The sequence below is a fragment of the Pyxicephalus adspersus genome, chromosome 6 (genome assembly GCF_032062135.1).
Source record: "Pyxicephalus adspersus chromosome 6, UCB_Pads_2.0, whole genome shotgun sequence".
Taxonomy (NCBI): Eukaryota; Metazoa; Chordata; class Amphibia; order Anura; family Pyxicephalidae; genus Pyxicephalus; species Pyxicephalus adspersus.
Genome location: NC_092863.1, coordinates 7,554,472 through 7,571,119, shown reverse-complemented (window position 1 = coordinate 7,571,119; position 16,648 = coordinate 7,554,472). Strand labels below are relative to the sequence as shown.

The 16,648-nt window shown below is 40.7% G+C and overlaps 1 protein-coding gene and 1 long non-coding RNA gene across 2 annotated transcripts in view; one reads left to right on the top strand and one right to left on the bottom strand.

Annotated features, from left to right (window-relative positions):
• Positions 1-15,508, bottom strand: part of CHRNA4 (cholinergic receptor nicotinic alpha 4 subunit) — a 53,217-nt gene extending 37,709 nt beyond the window's left edge. Inside the window, exons 1-2 of the mRNA XM_072414404.1 lie at positions 15,444-15,508; positions 10,329-10,482 (exon numbers count right to left, since the gene is read on the bottom strand). The gene's annotated coding sequence lies outside the window, so the exon portion shown is untranslated. The remainder of the gene's footprint in view (positions 1-10,328; positions 10,483-15,443) is intronic.
• A 342-nt stretch (positions 15,509-15,850) lies between these two features.
• Positions 15,851-16,648, top strand: part of LOC140333028 (uncharacterized) — a 48,029-nt gene continuing 47,231 nt past the window's right edge. The window contains exon 1 of the long non-coding RNA XR_011921270.1: positions 15,851-15,910. This is a non-coding gene — a long non-coding RNA (uncharacterized lncRNA). The remainder of the gene's footprint in view (positions 15,911-16,648) is intronic.

Genomic DNA, 16,648 nt, shown 5'->3' with positions numbered 1-16,648 from the left:
TTGGTGAGCAAATATTGTGAGTTATTATTGTGCTGTTTACATTGGAGTAATGTAATGATCATTGTTTTAACATCCTTCTAAAACACAGTACCTTGATTGTAATAAAGCTGTATTAAACTCTAGGTATTTATAAAATACACAGATACATGTAGTTCTCTATTTAATAGTGCATCATTGCCTTTAAAAAAAATAAGATTCTTAAAGAAAGAGAAATATAGAAATGGTGACATACAAGATATGGCAAAGTAAAATTCCTATACCCAGTGTCAGCTCCTCTGGGGCGGGGATTGGTATTATTAGCACTACAAATAAGGAGCTGTAAAAATACAAACAAACCCAACCCAAGAACTTCAATACATTGCTTTATTTTGTTCTGGTAAATATTGACTTGGTTTATACTTATAAAACTTATAAATCCTGCCAGAAAATCAAAACTGTCCTTGTTCAATCGGCCTATGTTATTTCAAGAACTCAGCATTTCCAACTCTTATCTGGCACTGCAAAGCACCTGCCCCCTATGTTGTTAAGATAAGAAGAAAGGAAAGGATTATTTGGTTTAGGAAAGGAGAACTTGGCAGGGTTTATCCGTTTCTTGTCATTTCAGACCACAAAGTTCTCAGTGTATTAAGTGCAAAATTGAAATATTAAAAGCTCAATGCATATCTTTCAAATCAACAAGTATTTTTTCTGTAAGTGCAAGGTCTGAAGGAATTTAGGAGCTTAGGAGTTCAACTCATTGCCATACAACTTGCCACACATGTATCTACCGACACCAATACATCCGACTTACATCCAGCCAATCAGTATTCTTTGCAATGGCAGCTCATATCATTTCTTAGTAGAGGTTCACTTCAAAATTAAAACAAAAAAAATGCTGCTGAATATTTTTTCAAGTTCCATCATGGAATTTAAATAATGTTTTGTGTGATTGTCAGATACTCAGAGTCAGCCAAATACTTGATCAATTAATGCTGCTATGGTTTGTTTCATTGATGTAAGTATTGACATATATCACACAATTGATTTATACGAGTCTGCATACTGTAGGTGCATCATTAAATCGCTGCTATGAGCGGAGGAGATCTAAAACACATTGACACCAATCAGCGCCAAACAACTTGAGGGAATTATCGGTGATGTGTGGAGCAGAGCTGAGGATTTCTTTCATGTCTGGAAAGAGAGGAGAGAAATGTGAGGAGGAGGAACTGACAGGACTTGTGAGACAGGAATGGTGATGTGACAGCATGGGAGATGGAGTGCCATCAGTAAGTGAGGGAGAGAGACAGGAGGAAAGAAAGAAGATGGAAAGAGACAGAAATAAAGTGAGATAGAGGAAAGAGATGGAGAGATGTGGAAGAGAGATAATGAAAGAGAGAGGAAGATTCAGAGAAATTAAGGAAGAAGGAGACCAAGGAAGAGAGATGAGTGAAGCAGAGAAGCCAAGGAAGAAGGAAACAGAAGAAGGGAGATGGAAAGTGTCAGAGTCAGAAAGATGGCAAATGGATGGAGACAGAGGAAGTGAGAAGAGAAGAGACCATAGAAATGAGATGGAAGATAAAGAGAGACTAAGGAAGAAAGGGTTAAAGAAAGGAAGAACAAGACTGACAGAGAAAAGTGGGAGGAAATCATAGGAAGAAGAAAGAAAGATAGGCAGAGGGTAGATGAAGAGAGAGACAGAGAAAGGAAAAAGAAAAGGGCAGAGGAATCGGAGAGATGGACAGAGAAATGAAAAATGAAAGTGTGATCCATTGAGAAAGAAGGAATGAAAGCAAGACAAATATATAGAATAAAGTTAAAGAATGTGGGAGACAGGTAGGGAGGGAGAAAAAGGGATTTTGGGACCATTTACTAAAAAATATTAAAACCACCTGCCTAATATTATGTAGGTTTCACTTTTTTCCCATGGATCCATTGGAAACTTCTGACCCATGGAGCCATGAACTCTACAACACCTCTGAAGTGTCCTATATCTGGCAATAGCAGTTACATAGGTCACCACCACTCTACCACCCGGCCTTTTTCCCCATAGCGCCTCTTGCTGCTATCCTGTCCCCAGGTAAACAACACATTGACCATTCATGTCATCTAACATCAAACAATGCATCAGATCTGGAAATCTTGGATTGCACCCTGGTCCAGTTCTAACACTTTTTGTGCTTGTTGGAGGCCATTTTGGTGAAGGAAAGAAGTTGGCATGTGCACTCTGTATAGTCGGCAGCTATACAACCCCATAAACAGAAAACTACAATTTAGGGGTGGAAGGATTCCCATTGTTGGACCCTATGTCCAGACAAAAAGTAATAAAATCCTACAAATAAGTAAGGTGGTGGCTTGGAAGCAATGAGGAAGTGAGAAGAATTCAGCAGAATTAAAGACTATGCTGGACTTTGTGGAAGGATACCAGCGAGTTGTACATGTGTCCATTTGTCCTGCTGCTTCCAACACATCACCTGCAAGAACTGACTGTTCTCTTGCTGCCTAATATATCCCACCCCATTGCCATTGTGACCAGGTTTTAGTCACCTGTCGGTGGTCTTACTGTTTTGGCTATATTTCTGGGAGCTGACCAATACTATATTTCCTTACCAAGACTCCCTGTAATATAAAATCCATTCACACGTAAATGCTATCCATTCTGTTATAGCCAATGGCACAGTTCCCGTCTCCCTGTCAGTACCACTGCTTATACTCTGTCAGTGTCAGTACCACTGCTTATACTCTGTCAGTGTCAGTACCACTGCTTATAATGGGTCCCAACTAATTGCACACTTTGTGTGGAGTTTTACCAGCTTTTAGCTGCCTTAAGATGCAAAAAATAAATAAATAAATTATAGTTTTTCCACAATAAAAAAATCTCATTATAACCCCGACAGAGTGACAGAGACACTACAAAATGGGTACTGCAGACTTCACAACTAATCAGCCCTAGAGTAATAAAAGCAACCAGTGTGTGTTCTAACCTGGAACTAAAACATCCATTTTGTAAGGAGTAAGACATGTGTACACACAGGCAGAGAAGATAGAGAATTGGGGGAGAACAGGAAACAACACAACATACATTATTAAACATAGGCAGGAAAAACATTTTGACACTTAGTAGACTCAATCAGCAACATCTGTGTAAGAATTCCATAGAGGAAATCCGCATGCAATTAACTGATGAGTGCTACAAGGATCTATTTAAACATGTTTTCTATTGATTTCTTACTTTTTAAATTCTTAATTTTGTTTAACACTTGACACTGCTGAGCTACTTAAATTTTTACAAACTTTCAAAGACAGAACCCGTCAAATAAACATTCAAAGGAAATGATTTAGCCTTAATAAAAACAGTCCTTTAATAGTAAACAGTAAATCAGAAGAGAAGGGTTGATGAGAGGAAAGAGCAGGGTTCTTCAGCAGAGCAGAGTGTTTCAGGAGAGGAGAGCTGGATCATATGCAGTGTCCTGCAGGCGCACAGAGTATTTCAGGAAATGAGACAGTGGAAGGTAGGGAATATTCTAGGAGCACAGAGTAGGTCAATGCAGGATTTTACAGAAAAGGAGAGTTGGGCAGTGGAAGGTGCAGAATCATTTAAAAGTGAACAGTATTTCTTGACAGACAGAGTTAGATAGAGGAAAGAGCAAGGTGCTCCAGCAGAGCAGAGTATTTCAGGAGAGTAGAGCTGGATAGTGAAAGGTGGAGCACAGATTAGTTAAAGAGAGGACAGTTGGGGAGTTGAAGCTACAGAATCCTCCAGCAATGCAGAATATTTCATGAGTTGAGAGTTAGAAAAGAAAGAATCAGAGTAGAGTAATTTAGGAAAGGAGAGTCGGACACTGAAAGGTGTAGAGTCTTCCAGAAGCACAGAGCACGGCGCTAGATAGAGGAGGGAGCAGAGTTCTTCCACAGTGCAGAGCATTTGAGGAGAGAAGAGATAAGAAGAATCAGAGTTCCCGAGCAGTGCTGGGGAATTGGGCAATGTGTGGAACCTTTCAGGAGTATTTCAATAAGAGGAAAAGTTGGATAATGCAAGGTGTAGAATTCTCCAGAAATGTATTTCAGAAGGATAAAAATGGACGTGAGTTCTTCAGGAGCACAGAGTATGTCAGGAAAGGATAGTTGGTTAGAGAAAGGTGTAGAATTCTCCAACAAGGAAGAGTATTTGGGGAGGGAAAAACGGACACTGGAATGTGTAGAGTTCTTTAGGAGCACAGTGTTTCAGGAGAGAAGAGTTAGACAGAGGAAGGAGCAGAGTCCTCTAGCAGTGTGGAATTTTTAGGGAAAGGATAGTTGGACGCTGGAATTTGTTGAGTATTTCAGGAGCGGAGAATTGGGCAGTGAAAGATGGCGAGCCTTGGAGTATTTCAAGAGAGGAGAATTGGGCAGTGGAATAAATTGAGCCTTTCAGAAGCACAAAGTATTTCAGGTGAGCAGAATTGGGCAGTGAAAGATGGTGAGCCTTCGAGTATTTCAGGTGAGGAGAATTGGGCAGTGGAAGATGTAGAGTCCTCCAGCAGCACATAGCGGCAATGTTCAGCCACTTTCAGGCTGGTGCAGGATCACCATGTCCCTATACTCAAAATTCAGAGCTCATATTGAGCTTGTTTTGTGTTTAGCAGAGTACACAATGTAATCCAAGCTTAACCTTTAAAAAAGCCTTTCAATCTTGTGAGTGTCCAAACAAATATTTTTGCCAATTCCACAGCTTCCAGAACATTTTCATCTACCATGACATGAGTGGCTTCGTGTCCTTTAAAGCTGAACTTTTAGAGAAGGACACAAAATCCAGATTTGGAAAGGTTTCATGATTCTCCATTTCAGGTCAGTTCTAATATAACATAATCAGTTTTGTAATTAGCAAAGCGTACATTTATCTCCTAGTTTCTTTTACTATTTTATTTCTCATCCTGAGCTGTAAGATTCTACTACTTAAAGAGGAACTAAATCCGCTGTATACTCAGGCTGCCATCTTCTCGCTTATTTCCCTACTCATTCCCATCTCTGGCCATCTTGATTGGCTAGGCCAGGATGTGACAACTCCTGACCAGGAGAGTTCTAAGGTACCATGAGCTTTAAATAAAGTAGCAGGCATAGTTATTATAAATGGGAGTTTCTGGAGACTGGAAAGTGATTTACATGATAAAGAGGTTGAAAAAAGCCATTCTAAAATCAGAAATGGTGACTAGGTGTTGACCTAAAAGTGGTCTAAAAGTCTGGTCTGGTCTCATTCATGTCTAATCCTTTCCCTTCACTTTGCATTACCCACCATTCTCTGTCCTGGTGATGACAATTCTGTAATATCTTTCAAGGGATTTCTCAATTTACAAGATTAAAACTTATCTCGCCATATTATTTCGCCATCTTGCAGCTCGCATGACTGAAGGCTAATAATAAATAAATCAAATAATATAATTCTTGATGTCCCTGAGCAAGGATAATAGCAGGCCTATTCCCCAGTGGATGCAAAAAAAGTAGAAGATTCCGAGCCTTCCTTAAGCCACCTGAAAAGGCAGTTTTATCTGTAGTTTAACTTTAAAGTCTTCAGAAACCACTAAAGGTTTATTATAGGGCCATGTATGACCATTCGGAGACCAATCCAAATCCCTGTAAAGTCCTCCACCATAATTGGCATACGACAGTGAACCACCTCCATCTCTCCATCTTTGATCCTACACGTAGTAATAATCAGACATTTGGGGAGAGATGCCTCACGTAAACAAACCAGAATTGTGTTTACCCGACGCTGCTTAATTAACCCGGAGAGCGCGGATCATCATGAATTATTGAATTGGTGTTTGCAAAGATGTAAAACGCCTAACTCCTCTAATTACCTTGCACTGGGACACCAAGAATTATTCAATTTAGTTTATTTAATATTAGCACTCGCTCTCCATCCCACGTGTGCTGGAGGACGAGGCATTAATACAACGGGATGATTTTTTTCATTACGATTTGAGAAATCCCTCGGAAGATGTCACCGAGCCAGACATGAATAATTCTTGTAATAAAATATATTATTGTAGAGGAATATTGTACTGCAATGATGTTCCTTCTCATACAGCCTCATCCGTGTACAGTATCTCTGTTAGTGGCTAGCAATCCCAGACTTGATCCATTTTATATGGAATTATGACGGCTATCTTTGGGATTAGTGGAGAATTCATTTGTCTCTTGGTATAGCACAGAAGGCGCTGCCTCAGGTCTTCCATAGAAGCGACGGATTTATCAATTTTATTTTTCTCTGAAATTCATATCATACACGTACAGCCTATTAATGGTCATTGTGAGGCTGAGCAACAGTTTCAATGTAGGTTTAAGAAGAGAAAATCTAACCGTGCTGCAGCATAAAGCTGCTGAAAAGGCACTTATGTGATCTATGCATTCTTACCCAGAATGCTTCGGGAATGGAAATGCAAAGAGGTGTTTAGCAGATTGTAGCACTTAAGTACCCAAACATCCCCATACCAATATCCTGGCACTTAATCCTCTCTTCTTGCACATTTAAACGATATGTCAAAGCTCCATATATTATATATATATATATATATATATATATACACACACACACATACACATTTCTCGCACATTACAGTGATTTTTCTGCAGTGTAAAGAAACCTACTATATATATATATATATATATATATATATATATATAGTAGGTTTCTTTAAACTGCAGAAAAATCACTGTAATGTGCCACAAACAGAGTACACCTAGCTTTTGTTATGACAAATTTTCCAAAGCCTCCGGTATCAGCCCTGCCGACAGCACTCCTGATGTTTTAAAGGACGTAATCCTCTTCTTATCATTCATTTTTAGTAAAATTACCTGAAATTTTGTGCACTTATAATATTACATACAACTTTTTCTGTAGTTTATATAGCAGACCAAAAGGTGGTAAATAGAAGAAGTCATTTGTTATGAACATAATTATAATGATCCGATTTCCACTTTCATAACCCTTGGTTGGTTGTTCTGCCGCTTGGCCCTTAATCCCTTTGGAATCCCTGACCCAGAATGAGTATACAGCTCAGGTGTTCAGTAATTGTGTTATCTGTATGATTGTTTCAGCTGTGTGACTGCATCTACTGATACCAAACATCAGATTTACATCCAGGGAATCAGAATTCTGTACAATGTGGTCAGCATTGTACCATTTACTAATGTAGGTCCTCTAGTCAAGAAGTTCCAAAGTGGTCATCATGCTGAATCAAACAACGCTGATCTCAATGGCATTTTTACTGTTGAAGTGGCAAATCTGTAAAGTGATAATTCTGGTATCAATGTGGTGGTAGTATAAAATAATAAATAATAGTTAATAGTATAGAAAATAATTATAGTAAATAATAATGATCGCCAACTTATTTATGAACTAGCAGTCACTCCCCATCATGTCTACGGATCCTCGCTTTCATAAATGGAGTGGATACCAAAGTACTGTTGAGACAACAACACAAGTTTGGACACAGTTGCCACCTTATATAGGAGGAACTGGCTGAACAAGGAGCTTTATGTCAGGATCATCAGGTATTAGCTTAAAGAAAGCTGCAGATTACTGGATTTTACATCTACTTTAGCTCTATCCCCTGCCCGCACCTTTACACCAAAGGTCTTCCCTCTAATCCCACCCCTTTGCCACCTACTGAAAATGCTAATAGGCTGTTTGGCACCAGTACTTTTGGGTCACAGAGCCAGAACAAGCATGCAATAAAAGTGACATCATAGGCAATTCAGCATTCACTGGCTTCATGCTTGCCCTAAGTCACTGCCTGAGTAAGTAGAGCCAGGTTCAGGATCGCCCAGAATCCCGCACCTTTCTGAGCAATTCAGCATTTAATTCTTCCAGGTTCCCTTTAACTACAACTTCAATTCAATGGAAAAAAGTAGAATAAAATATAGCTGAGAGATGGAGAAATGCACATCAAGTATTTTTCAGCTGTAAAACGTGACAATAAAAAGCTGAACGTGGAGTTTAAATACAGTCACACAGCTGCATCAGCTCCAAGCTACCGGGCCGCTTTGACAAGCAGGGTCACCGTGACAAATGGATTCGCCATATAAATGACCCTGACAGATTGGGCTAATTTGCAGACACTTTAAAAAGACAAGACCTGATGGAATAGTTCCCCCCACCACGACTGAGCAAGAGGGGCGCCTGCTGATTAAACGATGCTTTCACTGCTAAACAGATGTGGCCGAGCGACTTCTCGGTGAAACCACCTCTTCTCCTGCCAAGCCACTTAGCGCTGCCAAAGTTCCTAGTGATTTTATATCTTAAAAGCAAAACACCATCTTTTATATCTTTTATATCAATACTGGATTCATGGAAGGCGGCCAATGGGACCTTATGAGTGCAGATCACACTTATTCCAACTTGGTGAAATCATTTTATTTTGTCCAGCCTGCATTGGAGAATTGGTAAAGAGCTGTAGCAAGGCAGCTGAAAGCAGAAATTGTACTTTTAGTAGGAGTGGCTGATCTGTAAAGGGGAGGGGCTTCTGGTACAGATGAGCAATGGTGGAAGGGGGCAATTTTTTATTTTGAGATAGGTTTACTAAAGCTTATGTAAAGAGAAGCAGATACAGAAAATAATTTAGTTTGATTTTGAATTTTTGTTAGCAGTCATGTGACTTTCTTCTCCGTTACTTTATCAGAAATACTGGTAGCTGTGGACGGGGTAACCATGGCACATTCATTGATGTCGTTCACTCATGCTAAAAGTGTTAACTGGTTGTGATTAGTGCCGGCCACTCGGTTCATATTGTTGTCCCACCTTTTAATTGGATCTTTTAATGAGTTTTTCTTTCCTAAACCTGCATTGCATGCATATATTTGGGAAGATTGTTTACCCCCGCCCCAATCCAATCCTCTGGGGTCTCATGACAAGGAAGGACAAGGCTCAGAAGGTGAGGATTATGGTTTATTCCCAGTAGATTGGGCCATTTTCCTTGCATGCTGTGTGGCTTTCCTCCTGCACTATTCCAGCAGATGCATTCTGAAGCCAATGATTACAGCTATAAAAACAACATTTGTAAAATATCCCGCACCTGACAGAGCCCCCCACCATCCTTCTCCCTCCCTCAGCGCCCATTTTTCGCTGATCTAAGGCCTTCTCGCTACTATTTAAACTGCAAAATTAGAAGCTAAATGGTTTGAAACTGAAAATTGCAAATGTAGAAAAAGAGAGGGTAAGCAAATCAGAACGAATCCCAGAATCAGGCAATGGATACGATGAAGAGTCAAGTAATACCTTGATTATCTCATGGTCTTCTTGTGACTCCAGTGCCAAACTTACCAGATCTATAAGCCAGGAATCAAGATGTGGAGAGAAGGTGGTTGTTGATTCTGTCTGGGGCAAACCTTTAGGAGTGGCTCGTGGTGAAACTTTGTGTGAACCGGTTCACTTAAGTAGGACCTACCAACCAGAGATGACATGAGCTGCCATTGCTGGCCTCATTGTTCAGAATTCTGATTCCTTGGATATAAATCTGATATTTGGTGTCAGTAGATGCAGTCACACAGCTGAAACAATCATACAAATATCACAATTACTGAACACCCGAGCCGTATACTCATTCTGGGTCAGGGATTCAGAAGGGATTGAAGGCTGAGAATAATAAGGTCACAAAACCAATCACATGGCCCATGAAGAATTAAAGTTCCCGCTGAATTATTCAACTATATAATACCATAGCAAATTAAAGTTCGGTAAATAAAGGGCAAAAAAAAATATCCGCAATACATGCACACTTTCCCAATTATTAGCCACTTAAAAATGCTGCAAGTATAGAAGAACAGCTAGAATAGAATAGAATTCTAGCTTATGCTCAACTTCATGTACCATGGTAGCGATGTAGTGCTTGTGTTGCAGTGAAATCTAGGGCAGTGTTGTTAGCCTTGCAGAGGTGGAACTGGACTACAGCACACCTTACCTTCTGTCTATTTTGATAACATAAGGTGGATGTGTTCTGCAGTCCAGCAGGGGAGGAGTGGGTAGGCATACACTTTAAAATCTACATTTATTTATAGGAAACTCCACAGACCAAGCGACAGACAATTTGCATCCAATTAGCGGCACAGCTGAAATCTTTGCAGTGCTTACTTATCAAACTGGAGCATGTAACATTAGTATAACATATTTCAGCAGCATGTATTTTTATATTCATCTAATATTCTGTATTTCATTTTTTGTTTAATCTTTTTATACAAGTCAGTGGGATGCAACGGTATGGGATAGTAGATGTAAACCCAATTACTAAAGTCCCATCATAGCTTCAACATAATAATATCATTCTAAAAAACTATTTTTCATCTTTTAATATCTGCAGCTTTCATTAAAACAATACCTGGTTATCTTGCCATATGGTATTTGCTCAGGCATCTTCCCAAACCTTGCGTCTGTGTTGTCACCTTGATGGATCCTACAAGTGGAGGTTGAAGGATCACCAGGCACCATCCATGGGTGTTACTATTGGGAAGCTGCAGCTGACGGTTGAGAAACTGAAAAAAAGAAAAATGGACAGGATTCATCAGGGTAAAAAAAAAAACATAGAAATAGTTTATTATTTACAGAGCTTGGTACAATGAAATTTTCCCTGAAAGCACATAAACACATGGTTTGTCATGGCTGGATCTGATGTTAGTGTACACAAAACCCAAAGTCACAGGAAACTAAAACAATCAGCCATGCACATTAGTAGACAGGCTCATATCATTGACATACTGTAGATGTTATGTGCATGGAGTACATCTGCCCGCACTGATTATTTTTCATGTAAATCCCAGGACCCAGGTGGCGTCACTACACATTCCAGCACTAATCTGTGCATCTCCATGCAAGACAGGTAGCCTTGTGTGTGACATTCCCCCAATGACATTCAAAGCCGGTGCTAAATTGTCATCCCAGTGACAAGCCGCCACAGACCATCACTAATCGGGGGACCTCCTGCTGCATTCTGACAGCTGCGGCTCTTCTATAGGCATGCAGATGTCCCTCTGCCATTAATTGGTTCTTGATTGAGCCCAGGGATTAGTCAGGGAGGCCTTGTGCACTGCTTCCATTGCATTCATGAAGGCCACTCATAGAGAGGAGACTGAGATTTGCAGATCTCTGGCCCATTTTGTGTCTTTGTAAAGAAATTCATTCCATGGGGTGATCATAGGTCAGTGGGTGACCACCAACTCTGCGGGCCACCATCTATGACTTTTTAGGAAACCAGGCCCAGTGTCCGGTTCTGTCTCCATAAATTGGCCTCCTGCAAAACTACAGCATGGCTGAGCCAGGAGTTAGAGTGGGTGAAAAAAAATATAATAAAGGATTAGATCCACCAAGGAAACCTACAGGAAAAGTATTTTCTTCTTAATAAGTCCTAGTCTTTTTTTCATTTTATTGTCACCAATTGTTCCTTCTAGTTCAATACTCATTTTCCTAAATCTATTTGGGAGAGTGGCCCCCTGTAAGCATCACCTATGATTCGCATAATTGTGTGATAACGATGGTTGAGTATAGACGTGCCTCCCCAACCCCAAGATGAAGCCCCATAGTACCATGGTAATGCTGCCATCCCTGTCCCAGACATATGGATAGGGCGCAAATCCTACTCCTAAATTTCCAGGTAGGAGTGTAAAATCTGTATTGTACATAAAGCAATCATTTCCCACACACAATAAATACATAAGGAAATTATATTATATGCAAAGAATTGCCCAGAGCTTTTCCTTGCCTATAAGCGCCAGAGTCAGTGACGCAGCACTCTGATCTTGGACAGCAGCACATATCGCCATCTCTTTGTGTTGTCACGAGAAGAAAATGCTTTAATGTGTTCCTGCTACTCTTATTCAGCCTCAGGCAGCCCATCGGACACAATAGAATGTAGTCCTCTGGGTGGGACCAAGCCAAAGCATAACCAACGGCCATGTTCCCTGGGCCCAACCACGGGACAAATTGGCCGGTGAGCAGAGAACAATTTATGTGTCAGATATGAGCAAAGATCTGTCACTTCTGTTTGATCTAAAAAAAGATGAAGATGCTCGTAGACAAACACAAAGCATGATATTGTTTAGGAGTTCAAGAAGATAGGAACTCAATTGAATCGGGTTTAGTTGCTAAAGTTCTATTTAACATACCAAATGTCATGTTGTTTCCGTTCTTTGTTGTATCACAAAGCTGCTCTTTTTTTTGCAGCCACTTCCTGTCCCCAGCAATGGCTAAACAGAATTTTTACAACAGTAGACCATGACTGTATTCCAGACCATGTTGTGGTCTACATTGGAAGCCTGTGTGACAATGTGCTGGATCACCCAGGTTCTCCCATGATAGTCTATCGTCTCAGGCCCATGGTGTCGTCATGCTCTTATAGGCATTGCCTGAACAAGATGTCACTAGAGATAATCAATTAAAAAGTACCCGAAATTTGATGTTGAAAAGAACCTGTACTATCCCCATTCAAGACAAAGCAGACCCCTCCTATTCCCAGGCTGACAGCATTGGTTCCGCCAAGCAAGAAATCCCATAATGCCCTGATACCAACCTGACTAGATGTAAAAGCCAAGGCAAGGCAATACAAACTTTTACACCTGCAAGGAATCAACAAGCAAAAAAAAAATGATAACAGAACTGTGCCACCATTATGGATCCAAATAGTGTTTAGCCGAGCTCTCGGGTCCCCCGGGGCCTAAGATATATAGGCTATCAAGTATGGCTTGTTTAAAAGACAAATTATTATAAAATGTGCAGCAATTTTCCTAGCCCCCTGGGTCCCCACAGCATGTCTATTGATTCATTAGTATTGATGGCGGGAAAACTGGAGGTGTAAACCGCGCTGAGCCCTCGCTGTGTGCGCTCCGGGGACTGCATCCGCATCATCCACGCTTCAATCACTTTCTTTCCAGGCGAAAAAAACGCAGGAGCTCCGCTGAATTTACCGGCTATGAAATGGCCAGACGGTTCATCGAGCAGAATATTAATCATCTATGAAACGAGATTCCATCTGGATCAAACGCAAGCGAAAGGCACGATGATAAGTGGAGTCAATATAAACCAAGTAAAGAGAAACCCCAACCCTACACCACATACTATTTATGTGACCCAAGGACATGGGTGTTTCCTGTGTGTGACATACATGTGTTTTTATTTTATTGTAACCCATTGCTCATTCAGCAATTACACTCTGAGGTCAGGGCGGTCTGTTGGCATTTTGCTTTATACACATAGGTCTTCCCTGGTAAAAAAAAAAAAAAACTTTTTTCCTCTAGGGGACTGACACAGTATCATTGTCTAACATTTTAAAGCTGCATTCATATACAAATACAGTACCTGTGCCAATACTATTGTGCCCAACTGTAATCACTGTCCTACAGCAGGCATGTAGCAGCCCCAGGTGACCCCTATCCCAAGGGCGCTCTAGTAAACCAATAACAACTTCAATTAGATATTGGCATGTGACCTCATCCCATTTTTGGGGTGATCTCCCTGATTGTAGAACGGGTAACCTAGCTGAAGTGGATTTTGGCTCCCTGCAACTTGCTAAGGATGTAGGTGCAGGACTTTTTTTGCCATAACCAACCTATTATTAAAAAAATGGAAGTCGTTGGTAAAAGTAGCAAAATGCATGACCATTCCTAAACAATTAATTTAACAGCACACAAAGGTCCGGCAGAGTTCAGGCATAACAAAAGGGGGCTTTCTGACTCGTACAAACACAACTGTAGCCCCAGACCATACAAGTCCTTGTCTATGTGTCAATATGAGCTCTATAGCAAAGCCAAGGCCCGGCCACACAGAAAATGTAGTCAAAGGCCAATTAATAAGTAAAGTGTCATTCCGCAAAGTGACCCCAACCATAATGGTATGCTTTAAATTCACAGCACATGGTGACGATAACGTATGGAGCATCCCTGCAAACCGGCATTAATGTATTGACAGTCAATGGGCCGTATAAGCGAACGACTTCATTGAAGAAAAGCCCCATAATTATTAACTTGACGGGCGACACTCGGTGCTGGTTAGCTGTCCATGTCTTCACTTAATTACAGTGCCACGGCAAGCATTAATTAACATCAGCCAGAGGCCTGCTGGGGTTAAATAGTATTTACAGGAGGATGCTTAATTCATCAAGGACAAGATGGGGGATGACGATAAATAGCTGAAGCGTGACTTGTACTACATTGGGGTTTATAAAAGAGATACACGATCTGGAGACAGATACAGCTGCAGTTCCTATATCTTCATATCTTGTATTTATCATCTCTTTTATATACACAAGTCTTCTGTGCACATTTAGACGTTGGATGTTTTAGCACGGATTCACACTTCATGCTCCTATTCCAGATGTTATTATCCTGGAAGGGTTTTCTGCTGATTGTGTCCCATTGACTAGATTTTCTTCACTTCCTCTCTTTGAGACTCTACAGGAAATGAGAAATAATCTCTCCAAAGTTAGAGAAAAACCCTTTCAATGTGTAAAACACACAGCAATTCTCAGTCATTTTTATCAAATGGAAAGTGCAAATACAATCGTCATCAACTCAGCAATCTACCACCCAGAAATAATGAGCAGAATTTGTCCAAATATATTGGAGGGGAGAAATAGATGTGGAAATTCTACAGTCATGTTTTGAAAGTGACCAGATTTTCCTTCTGTGTTCCATTGGAGCATCTTTATTTACTCGGATTGGAGCAAAAACAGAATTTTATATCTTTGCTTTGGGATTTGGATAACAAGATGAAATCTACAGGTAGAAAATTCCAATTGCCATTAGCTTTAGACAGTTGCCACCAGACCAAGCGTCCCTTCTGAAACATTTCTATGCACTTCCTGTTCCTCTAACAAGTGCAGCATTTTATATTTCCCATCACTTAGTAGGTGTAGAAGGTGAATCTTGTATACCTTACTTGTGCTTGTTGCCCTTTGTCGCCCAGCATGGTTTTCTCAGTGGACTCAAAGGTTTCCCCATAGCCATCATGGCAATCAGCGTATGTGAATGCTGCTGGGAGATGTAGACTTGAATGGGTCATTGTCCCCTCTCTGACACAAGACATGTACGGTAAATATTGGATTGTCCCATCTGCTCCGCCATGTTTGGAAGAAAACAACAACAAGAGGTGACAAGTATGGAATGGTCATGTGACCCAAGCCTTGAACCACAAGTCCCAGAATTCCCTTTCCTGCCAGGCCTGGACATGTCCTCTTGTACTGCAGACAGGGCTTGGTGGGATTTGTAGTTCGGTGCCATCTTCAGGTTTTATACCTAATATAGAACAAGTCCCGGCTGCCTGGCTGCCATAGTTTCACATTTCCTTTTGACTCAAATATTTTTATTGAATATACACAATAGAATGTCTGTGTTGCCTATAGCAACCAAATGCTAACCTGTACTAGTAACAAGTGGACTCCGGTAGTTATGAGCAACACTGATTCATTGCATCACATTTCTAGATGTATTGATTAAGGCGCTCTTACTTTAGAAGACATTAAAGGAGCTCACGTTGCTGTCATTTCTGTTCCATTCTTGTCCAAGGAAAGCTTGCCTGTGTTGGACAGGAAGTCACTTGTGTTCAGGAAAACAATTCCCCTTGTTTTTTTTTTTTTTGTTTTTTTTTTTAAATGCTTGCAGCTTAACTTGTATAGCTTAACTTTTAGTAACTCTAACAGATTAGAATTTTTTTGGGGGGGTGGGGGGTGTTAAAGAAAACTATTATTGGGTTCAAGAGCAAATGGCTAGGAACTTTTATCCTAGATTGGTAGAAAGGACTGAAAAATTGAGTACAGCATTCCCAGAAGGAACAATGAGTGAGATGTACCTTCTAAAGGGCGGGGCTTGTTCAGCTAGGTGTATGATTGGCTGAAAGACAAGCCACACCTCCACAGGTGAGCTGATAATGAGACTTCCTGTTCTGGCTATGAAGGTTTATGTTTTATAGTTTCCAGTAAGTTTGTCATTTCCTGCAGCTGGTTGGAGGGGAAAAGTCACAATATAATTTTTTGTTAATGTGTTGTCATGGCAATGGTATATGAGTAGTAGTCGTCACATATGCCACAATGTGTGACGGTAAACCGGGTCATGTTATGGTTTATGTTGTAACAGACTCCAATCCAGAAATTACCCCTGGAAGGTGTCATTATGCTAAATGATTGACCAAGCAGCTGATATACACAGGCCTCTGTTTTCCATATTTTTGGTCTGTTTCCATTACAACCAAATGGTAATATATACACCGGTCCAGGCAATGCCGCCATTGGGGGTGCAGGAGGTTCTCCTGTTTCAGGCCCCAAAGGATGACTTTAGCAATGCTGGGATTTTGAGATATGCTAGAGGGTGGCCATTGAAGTTCTGCCGATGAACTTGGGGCCATCAGTTCAGTGATCTTTGCATGCTGCAGCTTCTAGTGCACACTAAGAGAAGCTCACAGCGTGCAGTCAGAGTAAACAATATCAGTAGAGGAGCCTGTACAACTATGCAACGCTGGAAGTCTGCAGATTTTATAACCCGGAGAGCTTCCTTAGTAAACTTTCCACCTGTCTATCTTATCTGTGCTGCTCTGCAGTAACCTTGCCAGGTGAGGTCATGCTGTCTTTAACAAAAGTCTCCTCCTGAACAAGATGTAACAAGATCCAGCTGTGTCTGGCAGGCCGACGGCAAGTGCGCGGTCCATGCCTATTAATAC